The sequence below is a fragment of the Leucoraja erinacea genome, chromosome 14 (genome assembly GCF_028641065.1).
Source record: "Leucoraja erinacea ecotype New England chromosome 14, Leri_hhj_1, whole genome shotgun sequence".
NCBI classification, from domain to species: domain Eukaryota; kingdom Metazoa; phylum Chordata; class Chondrichthyes; order Rajiformes; family Rajidae; genus Leucoraja; species Leucoraja erinaceus.
This window is the reverse complement of record NC_073390.1, coordinates 38,073,743-38,098,528: the sequence shown is the minus strand read 5'-3', so window position 1 is coordinate 38,098,528 and position 24,786 is coordinate 38,073,743. Positions and strand designations below refer to the sequence as shown.

The window sequence follows — 24,786 nt, the reverse complement described above, 5'->3', positions numbered from 1 at the left end:
GGAGTTTAATCAATACTTACTCCAAATGTTTTACTGACATGACATCTCCAAAACTGTGTTGTTTTGGAATTCACGACCAAGATTTAATTGCTTTAGAAAAGAGAAAAGAGTTACACCAGCTCTTTGTGTATAAGCTCTACAAATTAATAAGAGCTCAGCCCAGTAAAATGAACGGGAAATAAAATGTCTTCACTGAGATTTGTGAAACAGAGGAATTGAGGATGTTCAATCACCATGCATTTGAAGGCCAAGATCATTTGTTTTTCACATCGAGGAATTTGTGTATTGAATAAAAAAGTTAACTCTTTTTCCTTCAGTTCATTAAGATCCTGAAAGGAATTGTTCAGTACCAATAATTTATTCTTGATTACCGACTTCCTGTCATTACTTAAAATACTTATACTAACAAAGCATAGCAGCAGTTGGAAGTTCTCCTAATAAGCAAAGCAGATCCGCAAAAGAAATATACACAATATTTTAGAAATTAATCTTTTGTGCAAATATTCAAATTTTGGGCCACTCTTCCATGTGGGACCAGTGGAAAGACCTTACTGAAGTCCACATTGACCACATCAACTGTCTTCATTAATGCACTTCCTCACCTCTTCAAAAATACAATCTAATTATTTGGACTAGATTGTACCATGCTGACTGCCTTTGATAATCACTGCCATTTCAAGTCGGAATTGATCCTGTCAATTGCATTTGCCCTACCTCCCTACCACTACAGTCTGTAATAACTTGGTTTATCACTGCCATCCCTTCCGAATGAAGGTCCTTTAAAATTAATAATCCAGAACGCTTCGAACTTGTGGTGCAGGACTGGAAGTTTTTGCAGACTACTTGACACATTTCCTAATAATGCCATAACACGCTTTCAAATTACATTTTTTATTCTAAGATGTTGTTCAGGAGCATAATAAATTCTCCAGTGACTTCTGCAAATTTAAAGGGACCACTGGAAACATCACCCGGCAAATCAGATGCCGAATTGTTTGGATTGTCAAACAAGACAGTGGATTATCAGAGGGTACTGCATCACTCTATTCGACTTCATTTGGTTGTCCGATTATGTATTACATACATGTCGATGATTTTACGGCTGTAACCATCATTATCTTGTATACCACATACTCTCAACTTCATGTTAAGGAGGAATTTCATTGAATCCTTGGGAATATAACAATAAGTAAGGAAGTTTATTGGACAAGTATTCACATAGAAGGAATTTGCCTTGGTGCTCCACCCACAAGTAACAACATGACATACAGTGACAGTTACGAATGACTCAGAAAACACTAAACATTAATAATAAAACATTAATGATAAAACACCATTGATCATCACTTGACTTGACTCTGCGGCTGGCACGGACACTTTAATAACTGGCACTGGCCACTTAAATCAGCGGCCCTGGACATTTTTTTTTTATGATTGGTTTACTGTATTTTAACATTGTGTTTTTTTACCTGATTTTAACTATTTATTCTGTTCCATCAGGGACTGGATTGTTTTTTTTTAGTGTTATTATGTGAGAAGTGTTTTAAATTTCATGTGCGAGGCTCCGCTATTCACTGGGAAACGTCTTTTCATTTTGCACTGTACTTGTTGCTTGCAAGATGACAATAAAGGTTGATTGATTGATTGATTGATTGATTGAACCAACAAAATACCAGATCAAAGGGAGGCTACAGATTTTTGGCTGTTGAGTAGAGCAACTAGCGGATAAAAACTGTTTTTATGTCTGGCTGTGGCAGCTTTGACAGTCCGGAGTCGCCTTCCAGAGGGAAATGATTCGAAAAGTTTGTGGCCAGGGTAAGAGGGGTCAGAGATGATCTTGCCCGCTCGCCTCCTGGCCCTTGCAGTGTACAGTTCATCAATGGAGGGAAGGTTGCAGCCTATAACCTTCTCAGCTGATCGGACGATTCGCTGTAGCCTCCAGGTGTCGTGCTTGGTGGCTGAGCCGAACCAGACAATGATGGAGAAGGTGAGGACAGACTACGATGGCTGTGTAGAATTGGACCATCATTGCCTGTGGCAGATTGTGCTTCTTCAGCTGCCGTAGGAAATACATCCTCTGTTGTGCCCTTTTGACTGTGGAGTCGATGGTAGCCCCCCACTTAAGGTCCTTGGAGATGATGGTTCCCAGGAATTTAAAAGACTCCACAGATGTGACTGTGGTGTTGTTGATGGTGAGTGGGGTGAGGGGAGGGGGAGCTCTCCTAAAGTCTACAATCAATTCCACTTTCTTAAGAGCATTGAGCTCTTGGTTGCTGCAATGGCACCAGGACGCCAGCTGTGACACTTCCTGTCTGTAGGCAGATTCCTCCCCATCCTGGATCAGGCAATCAGGGTTGTATCGTCTGCAAACTTGAGAAGCTTGACAGAGGTGTCTGTGGAGGTGCAGTCGTTGGTGTAGAGAGAAGAGGAGAGAGTAGACAGCCTTGCGGTGTTCCTATGCTGAGAGTTTGCAGGTCTGAGTTGTGCTTTCCCAGCCTCACATGCTGCTTCCTGTCTGTCAGGAAGCTGGTGATCCACTGATAGAGGAGTTGAGGCACAGTCAACTCGGAAAGTTTGGAGTGTAGTAGCTCTGGCACAATGGTGTTGAATGCAGAGTTAAAATCAACAAACAGGATCCTCGCATAGGTCCCCTGGCAGTCTAGGTGCTGTAGGATGAAGTGCAGGCCCAGGTTGGCTGCATTATCAACAGATCTATTGGCCAATATGCAAACTACAGAGGGTCCAGCAGAGAGTTTGTGATATTTTTCAGCTTGTCAGCACAAGCCTTTCAAGTGTCTTCATGACTACAGAGGTCAGTGCGGCACGCCTGTAGTCATTAAGACAAGTAATCCTTGCCTTTTTGGGTACAGGGACACTAGTGGAGACTTGGAAGCAGGCAGGGATAGTACATGTTTGCAGGGACTGGTTAAAAATGTCTGTGTAGACCGGTGCCAGCTGTTTGGCACAGAGCTTGAGAGTAGAGGGGGAAACATTGTCAGGTCCTGGAGATTTCCAGCTTTTCTGTCTTCTGAAAAGCCTCTCCACCTCCTCTATTTTTATTGTTGATGAAGTGATGTTGTTTAGCAAGGAGGGTGTGGGTAATTGGGTATGAAGTGGTGATTGGAGGGGAGGGGGGGTGGGTGTAGATGTGCCCAGTCTTTGCAGACTGAGGTTTGGCCGCGAGTGGGTGTGAAGTATTGGTTGCGGTGGGAACTCCAGTATTTTCATACTGGAGTCTTGCCTTAAGTTGGTGTGAAGTGGTGAATGGGAAGGAGAGGATGCAGTGTCCATTCTTTGCAGACTGGGGTCTGGCTGTAACCATCATTGGTTGGGGAGGGGGACCAGGGTTACATTTCTGATTTTCAAACCTGCAATAAAACTCATTCAGGTCGTTGACGATCGTAATACAAATTGTTGGAGTAACTCAGCGGGACAGGCAGCATCTAGAGAGAGGAGGAATGGGTGATGTTTTAGGTCGAGACCCTTCTTCAGACCCACCTTCAAACTAATTTGATCACATTTACTGTTCTCCAATCATCTGACATCTCAGCCAGGGCTAGCTAATATTTAATTTGACTGTCAGAACTGCCGTAATCTTTCTTCTCCAACAGCAGGCTGGAATTTCATCAGGCCTGAGGAAATTAATCTACCTTGAAATGCATCAATCCCCTCCCCAAATTCCCCAACTATCAAGTTCTTCTCCTTAGTGAATACAGATGACGACAAGTATTCATTCAAGATCTTGCCCGTCCCCTCTGGCGCTTCACATAACGTTACACAAAGAACATCATGACTGTAATATTAGTCTCAAAATATATTTCAATAGGTACCTTCTAAAATTAATCTTTGACTTTAAATAAAATAAATATTGTTTTTTGTTCAAGCAGGCTTTCAGTAAAATGAAAGCGCTCCATAGATGCTGCCTTGCACGCTGAGTTTCTCCAGCATTTGTCTACTTTCAGTAAAGTGAGTTGCTCTGTCAAATTACATTTAGTAAGCAATGTGTTCAATTAATAGTTTAACTGAGGATTTTTGATCATCTCCACATGTGCATTCTCCAACGTTACTCCCCAAATTATTTTTACCAGAACTACAAATGAATTCCCATTACTCTTGTCCAATTATTTGATTTGATTAAAATGAGGGTCACGGGATGTACAAATTGAAGACTGCCTTAATTTTTTGTCAGATTCTACAAATTTATGTCAACTGTCGACACAAACATCTTTAAAATGCAGTTAGCATCTTCAGAATGTGTGCAAACAATAATATCTGCTCTACTGAAAGGCTACTTCAAACAAAATGGAGTGCAGACTCAGCCACCAGTCTGACAATTGATGTTAAATGCCTGAATTTTGAGAAAATTAACAGAGTACCACCCCCATAATTGATGTAAGCTAGGCTAGCTCGTGGGATAATTAAAAATCAATCAAGCCAAGTAATTTTCATTCCTTCAAGCTGAGCCATTGAATGAACAGCACAAATATTTAGATATTGTACAAAATAACAAGTAAACATCAGTTAGATACAATGGGTTTAAAAATATTTAAGCTAAATTTGTTTTAAAGTAAATACATTTGTCCATTCATGAGCAACAGTAAAAAAAAAGTTGGAGAATTCCCAGGGAAAAATAATGTGGAATGCAAAAGGACAAAGGAGCAATTTACAAACCAGGATTTAAACAGGCGATGAAAGCTACCTGGAGACTGGAAGCAGAGTTAAATAAACAAATGCCAAAAGACAGGCCTGTCATACTCTCTGCACAAAGGACACAGTGACAAGGACATGGTTTACCCAATTTAAAATCATATTTACTGATCTATACGAATGAACACATAAATTGAGCTTTCCACATTTATTTTTAAATCAGACAAATCAAACTTCATTTTGACGTGTGTTTTTGTGCTTGTATGAGCATAGCATCAGCAGAGATTTCCATATCACCCAATAATGCATCGTATTGCAACGATAGAGCTAAAACCAAAGCCAAAAATTGGACCTAGACAAAAATACAACATATTTGGCAGCAAGCTAAGGGGCTGCCCCACTGCAGCGACCTAATTGACGAGTCTGAAAATTTTTTTCATGTTGAAGACCTCCTTCAACCATGTAGAAGACTAGCTTCGAATAGCTTCGGGAAAATTGGACACCGAATTGTGGAGAGTGAAGACAACTTCCTTCGATCTCCTTCTACCTCGCTTCGACTGTTGAAGACCGTCTATGACTACCTTGGATTACCTTCGACTACCCTTGATTACCTACAAATAACATGCCGACCTACTACAACCTACTTCGACTAAACCTACGAGTAAAAAAAGTATTGATTTTTTCCATGGCGACCTTTTACTCGCAGGCATTTTTCAGCATGTTGAAAAATACGCCGTGACCTAGCCGAGGCCTCGAGTACGAGGGGGACGGGGACTACTCTCGAGCATGAAGGAGAGTTAAAGACCTCCTAGGACCTCATGTCAACCATGCTGCGAGTACGAGTCGAGGGCAAACTCTTCAGAACTCACGGATTAGGTCGCCGCAGTGGGACAGCCCCTTAACTGCAAAAAGTTGTAACTGCCCAGTCCACCACCGGCTTGGACCTCCCCACCATCGAAGGGATCTATCCAAATCGCTGCCTCAAAAAGGCTGTCAACATCATCCTGGCCACACACTCATCTCACCACTGCCATTGGGAAGAAGGTACAGGGGCCTGAAAACTGTAACGTCCAGGTTCAGGAACAGCTTCTTCCCTACAGCCATCAGGCTATTAAACACAACAACAAATAAGCTCTGAACTACAACAGACTATTATTATTATTGAACTATTTATTGGGTATGTGTATATACACACACTCACAGAACGTTTTTTTCCTTTCTCCCGTTATGTACTATGTTTACATATTCTGTTGTGCTGCAGAAAGTAAGATTGTCATTGTCCTATCTAGGCCATGTGACAATAAAACACTCTTGACTATTGCAGAGATCTAATTCTTTAAGCAAACTTTAAAGTGCCTTTATGCAAATTCTTTATGCAAACCACATGCCTTTATCTCCCTAACAAAGAGCCGTTAAATGTGCTAAAGGTCGTCTAAATGTCTCGACCTTTTATCCTTTACAAATGCTCAAACCCCAATTATTTGACAAAGCAATTGGGCAACTATCCCCATATCACCTGTGTAAAAGTCAAATGCATTTGGTAATGCACTGAAGTGGCATATGATGCAATTCCACACGACATTCAAATATAGCTATTGCTATTTTTGCCTCAAAGCAGTTTCTACTTTAGTGACACAAAAAAATGATTTCAGAATTTTGTTAGTGAAATGTCTTGAGATAGGCATGTCCAGAGGCATTTCTGCTCGACAAACCATGAGAATTTCCAGGATCTTGCCTGTTGGCTCCTAACCATATGCCGCCCACAAAAGTCAATATTGTGCTCTAAATCTCAATTCAAGCCATTAACGGAAACTAAGACTAACAAATGGTTCCAGAAGTACTATTGACTACATTCGTCACATCCAAAATTAAAGACCATTTCAGTACATTCATTTTGAATCAAAAATGAATTGCTGCCACTGATCGCATCAGCTTCAATTTTCCTCACTGTCCAATTAATTTGTTCCTAATCAAAACCTATATAGACAATGCTACTACCTCTCTAAAATTATTAATTATGTAAAATAATATGTGTGTTATGATTGTGTTAATAATTTGTTTGGTTGTTTGGTTGTTTTGTCTTTTGCACAAAAGTCCGCGAGCATTGCCACTTTCATTTCACTGCACATCTCGTATGTGTATGTGACAAATAAACTCGACTTGACTTGACTTGACTCTCTTAAAAAGGATAGTCATGCACTACTCAAACTCAAAAATATCTGTTTAAGAAGATGCTGCAACTGCAGATGCTGGAAAATCGAAGGTAGACAAAAATGCTGGAGAAACTCAACGAGTGAGGCAGCATCTAAGGAGCAAAGGAAATAGGCAATGTTTCGGGTCGAAACCCTTCTTCAGATATCTGCCATCATTCCTTCATTAACTTGTGATTGTTGAAGTAGCTGTTAATGTATGCAATATCTGAAAAGGTATCCTCCTACCAAAACATCTCAACGATTGGCCCGCATTTGCTAGGTTCATTGGCTGAGATATCATAACAGCATTGGATAGGATAGAGGAGAGGTCACTGCAACCCAAAGAGTAGACTGTCTGGAAATTATTCTGACTCATAGGGATATCTTATCCTGTGTTATAGATTTCTATGGTTCTACTTTTTTGAATAAAGGTATCAAGTGCAATTTAGACCTTGCACAATTTCACACCAGAAGATAGCAGTCAGGAATTTGTCAAATTTTCAATGCTCTGTCTTTTGTCACTATTTGACCTCCCTTTTCTAAGCATACAAAAAGCAGAAAATTGGAAAAGGATTATTCACCAGGCCCCTCAAGCCAGCTCTGCCATTCAGTATCATGTCTGATCAGCCTCAATTCCTTTTTTAAACATTTATGTACTTCCACCTGAAATATTTTCACTGATACTGCTTCCACAGGCCTCTGGGGTGAAGAATTCTAGAATTTCATCACCTGCAAGAAGAAATTGCTCAGTTTTAAATGGCAACTCCTGTAACTGAACCTTGTTCAAGGCGATTTCAACACTAAAACATAACGTGCCCTTTGCCAGTAAATGGTGAGATGCACGTTTGTCTTTGGGGGGGGGGGGGGGGGGGGGGCAATATATTTTATATCTGACCCTTCAGTTTTACGTCAGCCACAGAGCAGCCCCATTAACAAACAACATCAAAAACTGACATTGACATTCACTACGTAGGCAGCACATTCACTTGACATTCACTGCATACGCAGTTTCAGCCTCCAGATCCCTTCAACTGACAGAACAAATCAGTTGGTGCAAGTAAGGAAAGACTCTCCGATGTTACCAGCTGGATCATAGTTGCTGCTTACAGCCTGTGCATTGTTGTCAGTGCATCAGAAGTCATTTCTACACATATTTGACGCATTCCATGACCATGGGCCAGGCGTTTTTTTTTTTTTTGTTTTGTTTTACCCATTTCATGTCCAAGAACAACTCCAATTATACAGGAAAAACAATTCTGAATATTCTCCCCACAATGCTCTCAAATCCCTCTCCATCACTTCCTTTAACACAATCCCGTTTATTCTTTGGGTACTTAAAATCCATCCAATAAAACAACTATGGGGGATCTAATCTATACACAGACTAATCAAATGTGCTGATATAGGGAGGAAGTTGAACTCATCGAATGGTACATATCTGCTTTTGCATATTTTAATAATTTAAACTAGCATGGCAAATGCATGGATATTTCAGAAGAAAATTAAGGCAGAAAATAAAAATATGGAATGGGGTAGTTGGAAAAAATGCAAGTGAAATAACTAGGTAGCTAAAACATTGTCAGGAGGCAAAGGAAGTTCAAGTACAATGCAATTATTTTGGAAGAGGTATAGTCCAATTGTAAAATTATGATCCTTAAATTGAACAAGGCACAAGAGAGTCGACTGGGCTTGGTAGGGAAAAGGCACTGCAGGATCGGAAAATCGTAACGACATTTAAGCACCATTAAAAGAATAGGACCAAGCAGAATCAACATAAATTTCTGAAAGATTTATTAGACCAACCTGTTAGAATTCATCGTAGATACCATTTATAAATCAGAGGGTCTTGAGGGGGAAAGGTTAGCGTGGTTTATCTGCATTTTCAAGAGAGTTGGAGGTACAAACAAATAAATTATACAACGGGGGCATGTTTGATTACAGACTAAGGAAGGATTACTGCAATTGTATTGGGCATTGTGCAACCGCAGTAGAGTATTTTGTACAGTTCTGATTTTTTTTACCCAAGAAAGGAAGTATGTATTTGCCCAAAAGCAAGTGTAACTGAGATTCACTATGCTGGTTCTGTGGATGGTAGGTTGCTCTACAGTTCAGCGAAATGTAGGATGTCTCAATAATTAAAACTGTTGAAGGCCTCAGAACAGACGCAGGGAAGATTCACTGCTAAGAAATCCACTCAGAAGATAGTTTGATGTTTCGGTCTAAAATGAGGAGTAATTTCTTTATGCAGAATGTGCAGACACTTCTCCACTCAGAGGGTTATGTGGGCCCAGCCATTGAGCTCACCCGAGTTTGATAAATGTCTGGATATTAAAGGAAATCTAGGGATATAATAATGGTGTCATTAAAATGGTGGTGCAGATGCTGGAAATTTAAAAACTAAAATAAATAAAATGCTGGCAATCAGACAGAAGGGTGTGCACCCGTAAACATTAGCTCCATTTCACTTCCAACAGATGATGTCAGACATGGTATCCCCATTGTTTAAGAAACTGCAGATGCTGGAAAATTAAGGTAGACAAAAATGCTGGAGAAACTCAGGGTGAGGCTCCATAGATGCTGCCTCACCCGCTAAGTTTCTCCAGCATTTTTGTCTACCTATGGTATCTCCATTAATTAGATTTTTTTTTGTTAATTTTAGATATGGTGCAGTGCTGAATAATGCTGCCGAGGTACAAGAATAATAATTGATGAATGGCATAAAAGGTTAAAGAATCAAGTGGCCTACTCCATCTCCTATTATGCTAAAGTCTGGTCATTTGCATATTTATTAGCTTTTCAACTAATTCAAATAGCAGATACCAACCTCATTGTTTGTCAAAACCACTCCAATAGATTCTGTTTGTGGTCCCTGAAGCATGTTCTGCATTCCAACACTGAGAATTCCCTTAACCAATGCTGCTATTTAGACTGCATTCTCTCTCTTTGTATCTCTCTAATATCAGGTCCCAGTAATCATAAGCAAAAATCAAATCTAACTGATAATAACATTACTTCTTCCACAGTAATGAAAACTTCTTGCTCAGACTGTCAGCTATGAGTTTTTTTTTGTTTTGTTTAAAACCTTCTTGCTATTGACAGAATTACCTTTGCTACAACATAATAGTGTGCCTGCCATACATTTGCTCATTCAGCAAATGCATACATTTTGTAGGAGGATAATAATATGCTCTTAATTCTTGTGAAATGGGCGAGAGGGGTTGGTAGGCATAATGCAGAGAAGAGATTCAGCTTTTACTGACAAAGCCTTTGAGATTTCCTGAAACCCCAACTGAAAATACACGTTAAACCAAACCCACCAGCAATGCGATAATCTGTGCAGTAATCTTGTTACCAGCATACCAGAAAGCTACTAGTGCAGCCCTCAAAACACTGATCAGAGAAAAGGAAATGTGGACCTGCAAGCAGAGGTCAATATCTCTTGCTCCAGTAAGTGCAAAACAAAAATTACAATTAAGTCTACATTGAAATTGTAGCCCATTTAATTAGAATCAGATCTTTAAAGACAGATATCCCACTAAGAATCAAAAGGTGTACAAACTTGTGGCTCAGTGTAGATATTACAATAGGAGTTTTTTTTGTAAATTATCTACGAATACTTCCGCTGCTTCCGTCAAACCTGACCACACTGTGTCACACAGGACAATGGCGATAGCATCTATACGATCAAAGGCTCAATCAAATACGTGTGTAACATTTATATCTCAGCAGAAATGTAATAGCAGGTCCTCACTCCACTGTGAAAAGTAGGATGTTTGCACAAGAGTGCAGCATTTTACATAAAAGATTATCACTGTACAGCTCGGGTTTGAATTGATAGGCGATTTGACATTTTGGGTCAGGACCAAAAACATTCTCCACATATGCTGCCTCACACACTGAGTTACTCCAGCACTTTGTGTCTTTTTTCTAAACCAGCATCTGCAGTTCATTGAGTCATGGTCTGCACTGATCAGCCCTCTTGCAATTGAGCTATGTACATAAAGGAATTGATAGGTAAAATATTACAGAATCATAAAAAATTCCTTTAAACCAATGATAGACGAAAAGTTGGAGTAACTCAGCGGGACAGGCAGCAACTCTGGAGAGAAGGAATGGATGATGTTTTGGGCCAAGACCCTTCTTCAGACTTCCTTCTTACACAAAAATTCCCTTTAGTTTTATTTGCTTATTTATAACAGGTTTTATTAAGGTGAGATTATAGATATTTTCTCTTTCCTTATAACAAATCATAGCTTTTCATTTTTCACAGAGCAACAAGTAACCAAAGTCAATCACTTCCTAACCATGTACCAAATTCTGATATGATGAATAAAACACTCCTTTTATTAACTGCACTGAAACTTAACCAGGCTTCATCACCATAATCAAAATTAAAAACATTAAATTCATAGATTACAAATAGATTCAGACCTTCAAACAAAGCATAATATGCACTACCTCATTATATAACTATCAAAAATGCCTCTTCACAAAAAATAGTTTACCTATAGGAAGAGCAAAAACTACAAGAAATGCAGACATGTTTCCTCACTCCAACACAACTGTGGGATCAAAAGCCCACTGGGAACTTAATACTGGGAGCCACTTTCTACATGTCCATGATGCTAAGACTTCAGCTCTGATTTTGATTCATCTTTGCCTGACCTTGGACTGCAATGCAATGGGTCTAGGGTGAACCTCCTGTTTAGAATAGCAAATATAGAAGAGAGACACATTACTGAAGCAAGACAAATTTGAGATGGGCTCATGGCAATATGTTTCAGTTGACAAAGTTGAGGGTTTTCCCTCGAGCCCAAAAGGAAATGCAAAAACTGATGCAACTTGATCATATGAAAATCATATCCATTGTATTTTTGAAATCTGCATTGCAACCTGCGCAGAAGCTTTGGCAACTTGAAGGCAGCTCAGGAAGACCTGTTTATTGGTGTTCCTCGAATGAAGCAGCAGAGGGACTATGCAATGATCAACACAATCAGATTTGCCTCACTTTTCGAAGATGGCCCAACTTCCAAGGTACAGTAGCATGCCCTTCTCTGGACAACTGAGAAAATTGAGGATGTGAATTCAAGCAAGGTGGGGTTTCTTCCCCACCCAGTCTGAGCTTTAGTAGATACCATCTTCTCCAGAGGCTGCCTTGTTTTTCCAGTCGGTTTAAGTTAAAATGATTGCCCCCCAAAGTGTCCCTTTCAGCACCTGACAGAGTACTAAATAACAAAGACCAATATGCACGACGCCATCCAAGACTCCATGAACCCAAACATTTTAATAATTAAGTAAACTGAAAAGTGTCTGCTTATGTGATGCAGGAAAGACAGCAGGTACTCTTCCAGATATTTTAATAAAAGATCATCAGGTAATAAATTTTCAGTGTAGAGATGATTTACGAGGATGTTGCCTGGACTCGAGGACCTGAGCTACAGGGAGAGGTTGGAAAAGCTAGGACTGTATTCGTTGGAGCACAGGAAGATAAAGGGTGATCCTACAGGGTCCATAAGGTCATGAGGGCAATAGATAAGGTGGATGCAGAGTCTTTTACCCAGAATAGGGGAGTCAATAACCAGAGGATATAGGTTTAAGGTGAAAGGGGAAAGATTTAATAGGAACCCAAGGGACAACTTTTTCCACGAAGGACAATGGGTATACGGAGCAAGCTGCGAGAGGAAGTAGATGAAGCAAGTACTATAACATTTAGTATAGGGAGGGTTTAAGAGGGATATGGCAGGTGGGACTAGTATAGATGGAGCATCTTGGTCATCATAGGAAAGCTGAGCTGAAGGCCCGTTTCCATGCTGTGTGACTGAATTAAACAATAGAGAGGATACCTGGAATAAGTCTGCTAGACTTGAGATTTATGATCAACTAAGAATATAGCAGGGCAGTAAATTTACAAAATCATCTAAAAGTAAAACCTCTTCCAAAGTAGCACAAGCATCTCTGTATTGCACTGTCAGGATAGACCAGGGCCATATTTTCCCGAGAATTTTCCACATGGAACTACTAAAATTTCCCCAGGTAAACATTAAGGAGGCCAGTACCTCATAAACACCCAAAATCCTGAACTTCCTAACGGATGTTCACTGGAGCCTTGCCAGTAACATCCAACACTACAGCAAGAAACTCTTGAAATTCATGAGGAGTTCATACTGGAACTTGCCCAAAGAAACCATGCTGAACTTAAAATGGGCATAGGAACATTTCCCATTAATTTAAATGGAGAAGAAGAATGGGGAAGTACAATGTAATTCACTTATTTAATTTAGTATTTAGTTCTGTCTAGTTTATCGTCATGAGTACCGAGGTAGTGAAAAGCTTTACCAGTCAGCAGAAAGACAATACATGATTACAATCAATCCATTTACAGTGTATAGGTACATAAGGGAATAACGTTTAGTGCAAGGTGAAGCCAGCAAAGTCTCATCAAGGATAATCCAAGGGATATCAAAGAGGTAGATAGTAGTTCAGCATTGCTCTCTGGTTGTGGTAGGATGATTCAGTTGCCTGATAACAGCTGGGAAGAACCTGTGCCTGAATCTGGTGGTGTGCATTTTCACACTTCTGTACCTTTTGCCTGATGGGAGAGGGGAGAAGAGAGAGTGGCCAGGCAGGTGTAAATGGCATCAATAGAATGGAGGTTGTTTTGTGTGATATCCAGGACTGCATTTACAATTCGCTGCAATTTCTTAAAGTCCTGCATGGATCTGTTCCGAAACCAAGCTGTGATGCACCCTGATAAAATACTTTCAGTGGTGCATCTGTAGATGTGGGTGAGAGTTGGAGGGGACATACCAAACTCCTAAGGAAGTAGAGGTGTTGGTGTGCCTTCTTGTTCGTTGCTTCAATATGAGTGGTCCAAGAGAAGTTGCTGGTGATATTGACTCTGAAGAATTTGAAGATTTAAAACTTGCACAGCCATGGGTGTACAAGGAGGGGGCTGAGAACACATCCTTGTGGAGCCCCCATGTTGAGGATTATTGTGAAGGATGATTTGGCCCCTCTCATCACTGATTGGGGCCTGTTGGTCAGGAAGTCGAGGATCCAGTTGCAGAGATGAGTGCTGCCCCCAAGTCCTGCAAGTTTGCTGATAAGCTTGGATGATATAATGGTATTAAAGGCAGAGCTATAGTCTATGAATAGGAGTCGGACGCACTCTCTTCTCAAGGTCTTCCAGGGATAAGTTTAGGGTTAGGACGATGGCATAGTCCATGCACCTGTTGTGGCAGAAGGCGAACTGCAGTGGTCAAGGCTGCTGGGTAGACTGGATTTAATGTGTTCCGTAACTAGTCTCTCAAAACATCTCATGATGGTGGATGTCAAGGCCATTGGATGGTAGTCGTTTAGGTACGAGGTCTTGCTTTTCTTCAGCACAGGGATGATGGTGGTCTTCTTGAAGCAGATGGGTTCTTCAGAACGGAGCAGAGAGAGGTTGAAGATGTCCACTAACACTCCTGCTACCTGGTCCACACAGCTACTAAGGACACTGCCAGGAACTCCGTCTGGTCCAGCTGCTTTTCGTGGATTTACCCCCAGAAAGGCTGATTTAACTTTTGCTAGTCACCCTGTGGAGAGGCATACTGGAGTCTGAAGAGCCAGGTGTCACTGCCCTGTTGGCCTTCAACTCGAAGCAGGCATAAAAAGCATTCAGTTCATCCAGTAGGGTCACACTATCACCAATGATGTTGCCTGACCGTGCTTTGCTATTCAGACCATGCCATGATCTCCGTGAGTCCGAGTGATTATACTGGGACTCAAGTTTGTCCCGGCATTGTCTCTGGGCATCCTTGATGGCTTTGCGGAGTTCATAGCGGGCCTTCTTGTGCTCTACCTGCACACATCTCCTCTAAACTTTGCCCCTCTGATCTTATACTAGTATTTGATTTTTGTTCCATCGTGGGAGAAAGACTACATATCAAATTTATGTACAGACACTCAATTTAAATTTATGTGTTTAAAATTGGTGCAAGAGCAGCAAGTCTTGGGGATATAGGTACACAAAGCCTTGTAGGAGAAGAAAGCAGTTTCTAAAAAAAACAAAACCATATGACATGCTTGGCATTATGGATGAATACAGTACATTTTTTTTCTAAAATACCAGTTGGTGGTTTCTGGGTACCACTTAACTTAAAAAAAATACAGAAGAAATATACCAGAAGATACGACACATGAAGCATTTGTTATGTAGAATAACTTGCAGCTTTGTCTGTTTTCCTTGGCATTGACAAGGTTCAAAGGACATTCGAGGGAGGCACTTAAAATGACAGATAGTTTTCACTCTAAAGAGGGGAAGCCTGCCCGCTTACAATTGATAACCAGAATGCACAGATTAAGTGACTGTTAAATGAACCATAAAAGTTTTTACAATATTTAAAGCATACACAGCATCACCTGCGTAACCTGGAATGCAGTCTATGAATAAGTGTTGGAGCACCCACAGAGCCACAGCTTAAAAACTAAAATGAGCAAAGACTTGAAAGGCAAAACTAGAAAGATTAGAAACGTGGAATTACACAATGCAATTGCATGGCTTTACCAAAGAACCCACAAAAGCATGAATGGGCTCCTTCCCAGCTGTACAAGTCTCTGCACTTGCATTCAGTGTTTCCTCATGAAAAAAAATTGTTAACCACATTCCGGTGCAACAATTAGTTTTAGCTTACACCTGTGGGGCAATACAGCAAAACATACGATTGGGGGGAAAATGCACAAGAGCACAACACGTGCAGATTTTTACATTTTTTAAAATATTTTTATTTATTAGAAGTACAGTAAATTACAATAGTACAATCCAGATATATCTTATTACATTTATTGTACCCCTTCATTTTTTAAGCTTTAAGGAAAGATATAGATAAAGAAAGTAGAGAAAGTGAGAGAAAGAAAGGTGTGTTTGCGTAAAAGAGCGATCAATGAGAAAAAAAACAGAGACCCATTGGTTAGAGAAAAGAATTAAGAAATAGACCCTAGAAAAGAAAGGAAGAAAAAGGGAACGCGTGCAGATTTTTATTAAAGATAAAGTTGAGTTTTCACCAACCACCCCTCTGCAGCAATGACTTTTTCTGCAAAAATCCAATGTGGATAAATGAGAGGTACCAATGCTTAATATGTTTGAAACCCTTGATAACTCCCAAAGCCAATCACATACAAACACAATAATAACTTTTCAAAAAAAAACTGAAGAACAAGAACATTCCAATGGTAATGGAAGAATCCCATGAAATTTTGGGATGGAGTACCAGCCTAAATGGCAAATTAATTAGCCCAAGGGGTGATTTTATAGAGGTGTGTTGAATCACAAGGGGAATAGATAGGGCGAGTGTGTAGAGCTTTTACCCAGGATTGGGTAGAATCAAGAACAAGTGGTCATAGGTTTATGGTGAGATGGGAAAGATTTGATCTGAACCAGAGCGGAAACGTTCTCACTCACAAGGTGGTGAGCATATGGAATGAGCTGCCAGTGTTGCTGGTTGAGGCAGGAACAAAATAACATTTAAAAGGGACAGGTACATGGATAGAAAAGGTTGTATAGGGATATGGACCAAACGCAGGAAAATGGGATTAGCTTAGATGGGGCATTTTAGTTGGCATGGATGAATTGGGCAAAAGGGACCGTTTCCACATGGTATAAATATTAGTTTCATAAAGGGAACAGAATGTTGCAGGTGAATGCAAGGAAGGAAATTATTTCAAATGGTGCGAAGAAAAAAAGTAAATTCAAGATGTGTTATATTAAACTAAGCACAGTAAAATGTTTTGAGTGAAATCGATAAACTTGGGCATCCACTTGGCGAGGGTTGTCAATTAGCAAAGGATAATCAAAACATCACATGTGTAGTGAGCAGTTAAAGGTATTCAACATAGATTTTTTGAGATGAATCCTCAGACAGGCAATATTTTAATGGATATACAGAAGTGGACCAGCAGGCAAAGCAGTGGGAAAACAAAACACTGACTGGAAAGAAACCATTTCAGATGCAGGGAAAGAAAATCACAGCAGCCCAGGAAAGTAAACTCAGATTACAGAATTAGCACTCAACAAAAGCTTTTCACTGTACCTCGGTACACATGACAATAAACTAAACTAAAGACTTGCGTTGATGTACAAAGGGACTAAAAAATGCCTAAAACAGCACTCTTCTTCATAGACAGGAATAAATGGGTCATTTTTAAGTTCAGAGGCCTCAACTAAAGGCGCGATAAAGGGATTGGTGGAAGTGCCATAGCTTTTCTCAATTCACTTCAATGATTTGGCCATCAACGTCTGAAGTAATGTATCAATACTGGGTCATGAAACTAAACAGGTTACCAATGTGGTCTGCAAGGGCAATATGGCCAGTCTATGTTTCTATAGAGTTACAATACAATACAATGTATTGTCATTTAGATAGAGCTCTAGGGGCTAGTGGAATCATGGGATATGGGGAGAAGGCAGGCACGGGTTATTGATTGGGGATGATCAGCCATGATCACAATGAATGGCAGTGCTGGCTCGAAGGACCGAATGGCTTCCTCCTGCACCTATTTTCTATGTTTCTAACAATTAACAGGAATGATGGGACAGATTGCAGTAAAAAGTCAACAATTTTAATAGAAAAAATAGAACGGTAGAGTATTTTACAAATGTGCTGTTGTTAAAATAAAGATTTAAAAGAACGGAGCGATAACGTATGATAGCAGAACACCTCTGGGACCTGCACACAAAGAGTCGCCCGACTTTGGTGCCATCTTTGCTCTGCCTTTTCCTGTCTGGGCCAAAGGAAGAATTTACTAGTCTGAAACAGCTGCACCGCTCGGCCCCACACCTTCTTGTTGGCTGGCGGAGGTGGTGAGGAGATCCCAATTGCCTCCCCCTTTGGTGGCGGCACTTGGCAGTGGACAGGGACGGCCAAGGCAGCGGGGCAATGTTGTCCGATGAGCACTGACCTTTCTTCCTCCCCACCTCCCCTCTCTCTCTAACGTCCCCCTCCACCCCCCTTATCCTGAGACCCCTCCTCTCCATCCCGCACTGATCCCCATTCCCGCATCTATTCAGTCCTCACTGATATCCCCTGTGCTCCCTCCCCATCTACCCCCCCATTCATCCTGTACTGATCCCCCCATTCATCCTGTACTGAACCCCCCATTCATCCTGTACTGATCTCCCCATTCATCTTTTACTCATCCCCACCCCCCCATCCTGTAGTGATCTTCCCATTCATCTTTTACTGATTCCCCCATCCATCTTGTACTGACTCCCCCCCATTCAAGAAGAATGGGGGGGGGGGGGGGGAAAACAGTCTGAAGAAGGGTCTTGACCCGAAACTTTGCCTATTTCCTTCGCTCCATAGATGCCGCCTCACCCGCTGAGTTTCTCCAGCATTTTTGCCTGCCCCCATTCATCCTGTACTGATCCCCCCCCCCCCATCCACAGATCCCCCCCCTATTCAACCACCACTGACAACTATGCGTTGCATTTATCCAGGTTTTACTTCTACAGTCGGTCATAAACATCACAAATTTGGCCAGGAGACATTTCAGTTGAAATTTTAACGTTAATTCTGAAGTGGGAATGATGGAAACAATTATTTTTTTTTTAAATCTGTAGTGTATAAACTGGGTATCTTCATTGCTGTTTACAACACGTACATCAGCATTGGTGAGACCAAATCTGGAGTATGGTGTACAATTTTGGTCGCCCAATTATAGGAAGGATGTCAACAAAATAGAGAGAGTACAGAGGAGATTTACTAGAATGTTGCCTGGGTTTCAACAACTAAGTTACAGAGAAAGGTTGAATAAGTTAGGTCTTTATTCTCTGGAGCACAGAAGGTTAAGGGGGGGGGAGGGGACTTGATAGAGGTCTTTAAAATGATGAGAGGGATAGACAGAGTTGATGTGGATCAGCTTTTCCCTTTGAGAATAGGGAAGATTCAAACAAGAGGACATGACTTCAGAATTAAGGGACAGAAGTTTAGGGGTAATATGAGGGGGAACTTCTTTACACAGAGAGTAGTAGCGGTGTGGAATGAGCTTCCAGTGGAAGTGGTGGAGGCAGGTTCGTTGGTATCATTTAAAAATAAATTGGATAGGCATATGGATGAGAAGGGAATGGAGGGTTATGGTACGAGTGCAGGCAGGTGGGACTAAGGGAAAAAAAAATTGATCGGCACGAGATGGCCTGTTTCCGTGCTGTAATTGTTATATGGTTATATCTAATCGGAATGTCTGGTAATGTGGTGTTTTGACACTTGTAAACATATTACCAAAAGAACATTTGCTGCAGTTATGTCCTTTGCCCATCTGTTGTCAGTTAGTGTAATGTTTAACCTGTCAGATGGGTATAGTGGGTTTTAACAGCTATTATCATAAAATGCCTTTAGAAATTTCCTTGCAACCTGTATATTTTGTTATTAATAAATTATGTGGGAAGCGAGAGTGTTTCTGTGCCAATAGCAATAACGACCCATGCTATGGCCATGTCATGATAATTTTCGGTCCTTCACAGTAAACATGCTTGCATAATCCAACCACATTTTTGATTGGAAGTGGAAAGAACTAATAGAAATTGCATTAATTGCAATGTGTAAAAAGAGTTGAGGTACTGTATTATAATTTTGCTGCATGTCATTGCGGTATATATCATGTCTTGATAGGTGCATAATTTCCGACTGGTAACTACGCACTTCGTCCGAGCACATTATCGCACGCGATAATCATCCCCAAAGAGCTACAGACCTATTTCCCTCCTCTGCATCACCTACAAGCTCTACGAAAGGCTACTACTCCAACGCCTTATGCCACTTATAGACTCCAAGCTTACTAAAGATCAAGCTGGCTTCTGCCCTGGCCGCTCCTATGCCGGGCAGCTACTGAACCTCACCCAACACATTGAGGACGGTTTTGAGTGCAAACTCATCACCGGAGCAGCTTTCATAGATCTCACCGCTGCCTACGACACTGTCCAGCACCGCACCATGATCAGGAAACTTTTTGACATGACCGGTGACCTCGACCTGTGCCAAGTCATCAAAAGCCTTCTCAACAACAGGCACTTCTTCGTTCAACTAAACGACAAGGAGAGCAAATTGAAAACCCAAATGAATGGCCTACCACAAGGCAGCGTACTGGCCCCCCTCCTCTTCAACATCTACACCAACGACCAACCACTTCCCCCACAATGCCACTGCTTCATCTATGCTGATGACCTCTGCATCACCACCCAACAGGAGAACTTCCAGAAGATCGAGTCTGTCCTGGAAAGCGCCCTCCAAGAGATGACAACCTACTACAATAACAACCACCTGAAACCCAACACATCAAAAACCCAACTATGCAGCTTCCATCTTAAAAATCGAGATGCAGGAAAACAACTGAGCGTCTCATGGGATGGCCAACTCTCCAACCACTTCCACCCCGTGTACCTCGGAGTCACACTCGACAGGACACTCTCTTTCAAAACCCACCTTCAGAACACCAAAGCCAAGGTCAACACTCGCAACAACGCCCTGCGCAAACTGGTAAACTCAAAGTGGGGCGCTGATCCACCAACCATCCGTGCAACTGCCCTAGCCCTGTGCTTCTCCACAGCTGAATACGCGTGCTCAAGCTGGAGCCGCTCCCACCACACCAAACTGGTTGACACAGCCCTCAATGACACCTGCCGCATTATCACGGGATGCATAAAGACAACGCCAGTGCCGTGCCTCTACGCCCTAGCTGGTATTGCCCCCCCCCATATCAGAGGATCCATCGTCGCCCAAGACGAGCGGAGAGCACAGGAGATCGATACCAGACACACAGCACCTCCACCCCGACTGAAATCTAGAGCCAGTTTCTTGCAGACAGTCCCACCTCTCCAGACAACCAAAGAAACAGCAAGGACCAACATCTGGAAAGATGAATGGAACCAGCTCAACACACGAGCCCACGACTGGATGGAGAGAGGAATCACTCCGACTGAATGCCTCGCCAGCGGGCACGACCTCCCATGGCCAACCTGGAAGACCCTCAACAGATTACGAGTGGAGCAGGGGAGGTGCAAAGCACTTATGAAAGCATGGAACTACCAGGCAGAAGACACATGCAGCTGTGGAGCAGTACAGACAATGTCCCACCTACTGGAGTGTGACGACGCCCCCCAGTGCAGCCCCCAGGACCTGGCTGAACCGACCCGACCAGCTGTGACCTGCGCCAGATACTGGCAGAACGACATCTGAGATTACAACGGACCCGAAGAAGAAAAAAAAAAGAAGATCGCACGCGTCATGTGAGCCGTCGTAAATGACCACCTAAACTGTCATTTGGCAGCCTGAAAAGCTGCCTAGGTTGCCCGGCTGGCAACAGGGAAAAAAAGTTAAGTGAGAGCCCTGGCCAGCCATTCAGGACAAAGATAAGAAACATTTTCCTGCTGAGAACACTGAACCGTTGGAATTCTCTATCCAAGATGGCTGTGAAAACTCAATTACTGAACATTTTCAAAACAGAGACTAATAAATTTGTATATGTTGACATCAAAGGATGTAGAGATAATGCAGGAGTGTCACACCAAGGTAAAATATCAGACATAATTACAGAGGTTCACACATACCTCTTCCATCCTTGTATATTGCATTTGATGTTCCTGATGCTGCCTTCTTTACATCAGTAAGACCGGGCATAGACTGGGCAACCAACTCATCGAAGGTTTGAGCTCGGTCTCCCAAGACCTGTTGCATCTCCCCACAAATAAACATTTTAACTCCCTTTACGTACTGATCTTTCTGTCCTGGGCCTTCTCCAGTACTATGGCGAGGCCACATGCAAACTGGAAGAACATCACCTCATATTCCACTTGGGTACCTTACAAACCAACAGTATGCAGATTGAATTATCCAATTTTAAGTATCACTGGTCCCAATTCCCCCTCTCTCCTCTCCCCCCCCCCCACCCCCCACATGCATACCATACATATCCGTGCTACCTTTACTCAACATTCCAGCATCTACAGCACTTCCATCAGTTATGACCATATTGAACAGTTCTAAGGAACAGAATTACCTCTCCTGCTACTTATCTTCTCATGTCAATTACAGGCCAGTTAATGCAACAGCTATAGAAGTAAAAACTGAGAATCTTCGATTAAAGATCCAGTTACCAAATTTCTTACCATGGAAAGAATAATTTAGTCACCAAGAAGAATTTCCAAAAATGATCATACTTTACACATCTCAAATTCATTTTGAGGAAACACACACTAAAAACAACAAAATACAAAGGGATAAGAGAAAGGAAAAAAAATTGATGTCAGTTAGTTGAAGCATATTGGTATTAAAAAAATTTGAGATACCTAGTTCCGTGAAACAGCAATTGGGAAAAGAGAGAGGTTTCAACAAACAGCTTCACCAATTCAGTTAAAGCTATAGGAAATCGACGCTTATCTCATGAAAAATCTGAAGATAATTAAAAATCTGTATCAAGCTTTGGAAGTTGTGTTTGTAATTTACTGGGCAATCAGCTTAAGAAGGTCATTGAGGTTTTAGAGCATAAATGTTTTATTGGAATATCATTGAGCATGAAGTAATACTTTCCATCATTTTTTGTTTTTATTTCAGATTTCTTGTATCTGAATGGTTTTTATTTCTCCAAAACGGAGGGGGGTTCATTGAAATAGGCAGAAAGGAAACAGTTTGAAATGTAGAAACATGAATGATACATGGAAGCATTCTGTGTCCTGTAACATCTGGTATAAAATTAAAGGATTTGATGAAAGATTATATGCAAAAGAGGGAGATCTGAGCAGGAGCCACAGCAGAGATTTGAGGGGTGGTGGAGTTTACTTTCGTGGTTGCTGCAGAAACTATGCAAATGTTTATGGTTAGATTTGGGAGGTGGATGAAGTGATTCACAAAGAGACTAGGCAAATGCTCGATTTAGATTCCTTGCCTGCATAGAAGGGAAAAGCCTGCAATTAGCTGGTTGAATAACCCAGTTTCCAGGCTGTGACTTGCATGATAGTAATTTCTAAATTTGGCAGGAGCGATACAAGGACGAGAATGGCGATTTCACAGAAGCAATCGTCCACCAATGTATACAACGAGTAACGGAGTCGAAAAGTGCCACGAGGAATATTAACACCCATCCGTTGTGGAAAGGAGAAGAAAAATCAAAGAATGTTAAGGTGAAAGAAAGATTTGCTTTTGGATAGCGGCTCTGGTGATTTCACAACACCCCTGAGCGCTTTAGAAAGTGCTGTGATTCTATGTAGAAAATGTGGTAGAATGATAATGAGGTCTCGCGTGATAGTACATTATCATTTAATAGTTGATTTAACTGTCGTTGTTAAAACAACGTTTTTCTGCTTGGTAACTCGCGGAACTGGAGACAATGCAAGAAAGGAGGAGACGCACCATAAAAGTTATGATTCTGACCATTCCCCTCCCTAAATAGTGGGAGCGAGCAAACTAACTTCAAATATTTTTGTTTGATCAATCGACCACCAGATCTGTAAAAGCGTTGACAAGACCCGAGTTTCCTTCGATTATTTTCAAACGCTGCTTCAAGCCGCGTTTTCTGTGCATTTACAGGCGAAATATCTGTCTTTCCATCTATGGGTGGATGCTGCTAATTCAGATATTCGTGTTCTCAGAAGGGAAATGGGCTTTTAAACAAAGATGAAGTTTCCGACGTGTGTAAAAAAAACCCACAATGTGGAGAAGAACAAAAGGTTCGCGTTAAATGTGAAATAGTGAAGGGAGGTGGCCGAACCGTTCTGAACGCAGAGAACAACCTTGTTCAGTGGTTCAACAGAGATACGAAAGGGGGAGAGTGAACAAAAGTTTCTTTTTCTGCTACTATTCAGTCTGTAACTATTTCTCTCCAAACGTTGGAGGATTCAGGCACGGATACGTTAACGGATACCGTCGTTCGTCGCCCCGCAACCAAAGTGTGGACCCTCCTAGATCCAATTCCACATCCAGCCGCCCCTCTCCGTCCCCTCTCCGGGCCCTCCGCTCACTGACTAACCGGCAGCGGTGACCAACTGAGGCGATCAGTTCCATTCACTCACTGCTACTTTCCGACCAGCAAACAATTAGACTCAAACAATAAAAACATTAGGGGGGACTTACCGGGAACAAAAGACCCGCAGTCTTGAAAACCTGGTGCCAAAACCAATAAGATAACATCCACTGAATCTAACAAACCAGTAACAAAGTGAATCCTTTATTTTTTCTTCTTCTTTTCCTTCTCCCTTTCTCCAGTTAAACTCTCCTCTCGCCTCCCTGAGCTCTGCGAAAGCCTCAGTGCGCATGAATGCCCTCACGACCGCGAGTTTTACTTGAGGAAGTCCCGCCCTCACCCTTTCCCATTGCGCTGCTTGTCGCGCTGCAACCTCACTGACTGGCTGCGGCTCCCGCCCATCGCCAGCTTATCTCTTCTCGCCTGGACTTGAGCTCGCTCGCTCGCCACAATTGTAACAAAAGTGCAGGCAGGCTACAATGGTTCAGTGTGTGGCATCATCCCCTCGCCCACTCCCTCCCTCGCTCGCTCTGCAGGGAATTTGCACCGTCTCAAATACATGCACGACCGTCTCTGCGATTATTCCACTCCTCGAATCGTGCTTTTTTTTTTGGTGGATTTTATTTTAGGCTGAACGAGGAAAGTTCGAACTTTGCGGTGACGTCATTGCGATAGTCATCCGCAATCGCGGAAGGCAAAATTGTGAAAATACAGTCCGTGACATTGTCCCGGGAAATAAGAACATCCTCGTCTCTACTCAACACAATGGGCCGTGCAGAAGTTCCATATACTAGCAACATCGCTCTGATGGGAGGGAGGAGGGCTTTTCTCTGGCATGTACTTTAAAGAACATTGCAGTGCAATGTTTATCTTAAATATTTGGACTCTTTTGCTTTGTTCTTTTTTTAAAAATGCATTGTCATGATTACATTGTCCAACACAACGACCGTAAAAAAAA

At 41.7% G+C, this 24,786-nt stretch overlaps 1 protein-coding gene across 2 annotated transcripts in view; it reads right to left on the bottom strand.

Moving 5' to 3' along the window:
- Positions 1–24,230, bottom strand: part of LOC129703593 (cytoplasmic protein NCK1-like) — a 143,674-nt gene extending 119,444 nt beyond the window's left edge. Inside the window, exon 1 of one of the 2 annotated variants that reach the window (XM_055646188.1) lies at positions 23,939–24,230. The gene's annotated coding sequence lies outside the window, so the exon portion shown is untranslated. The remainder of the gene's footprint in view (positions 1–23,938) is intronic. The other variant, XM_055646186.1, reaches the window with a different exon arrangement.
- Positions 24,231–24,786: the final 556 nt, after the last annotated feature.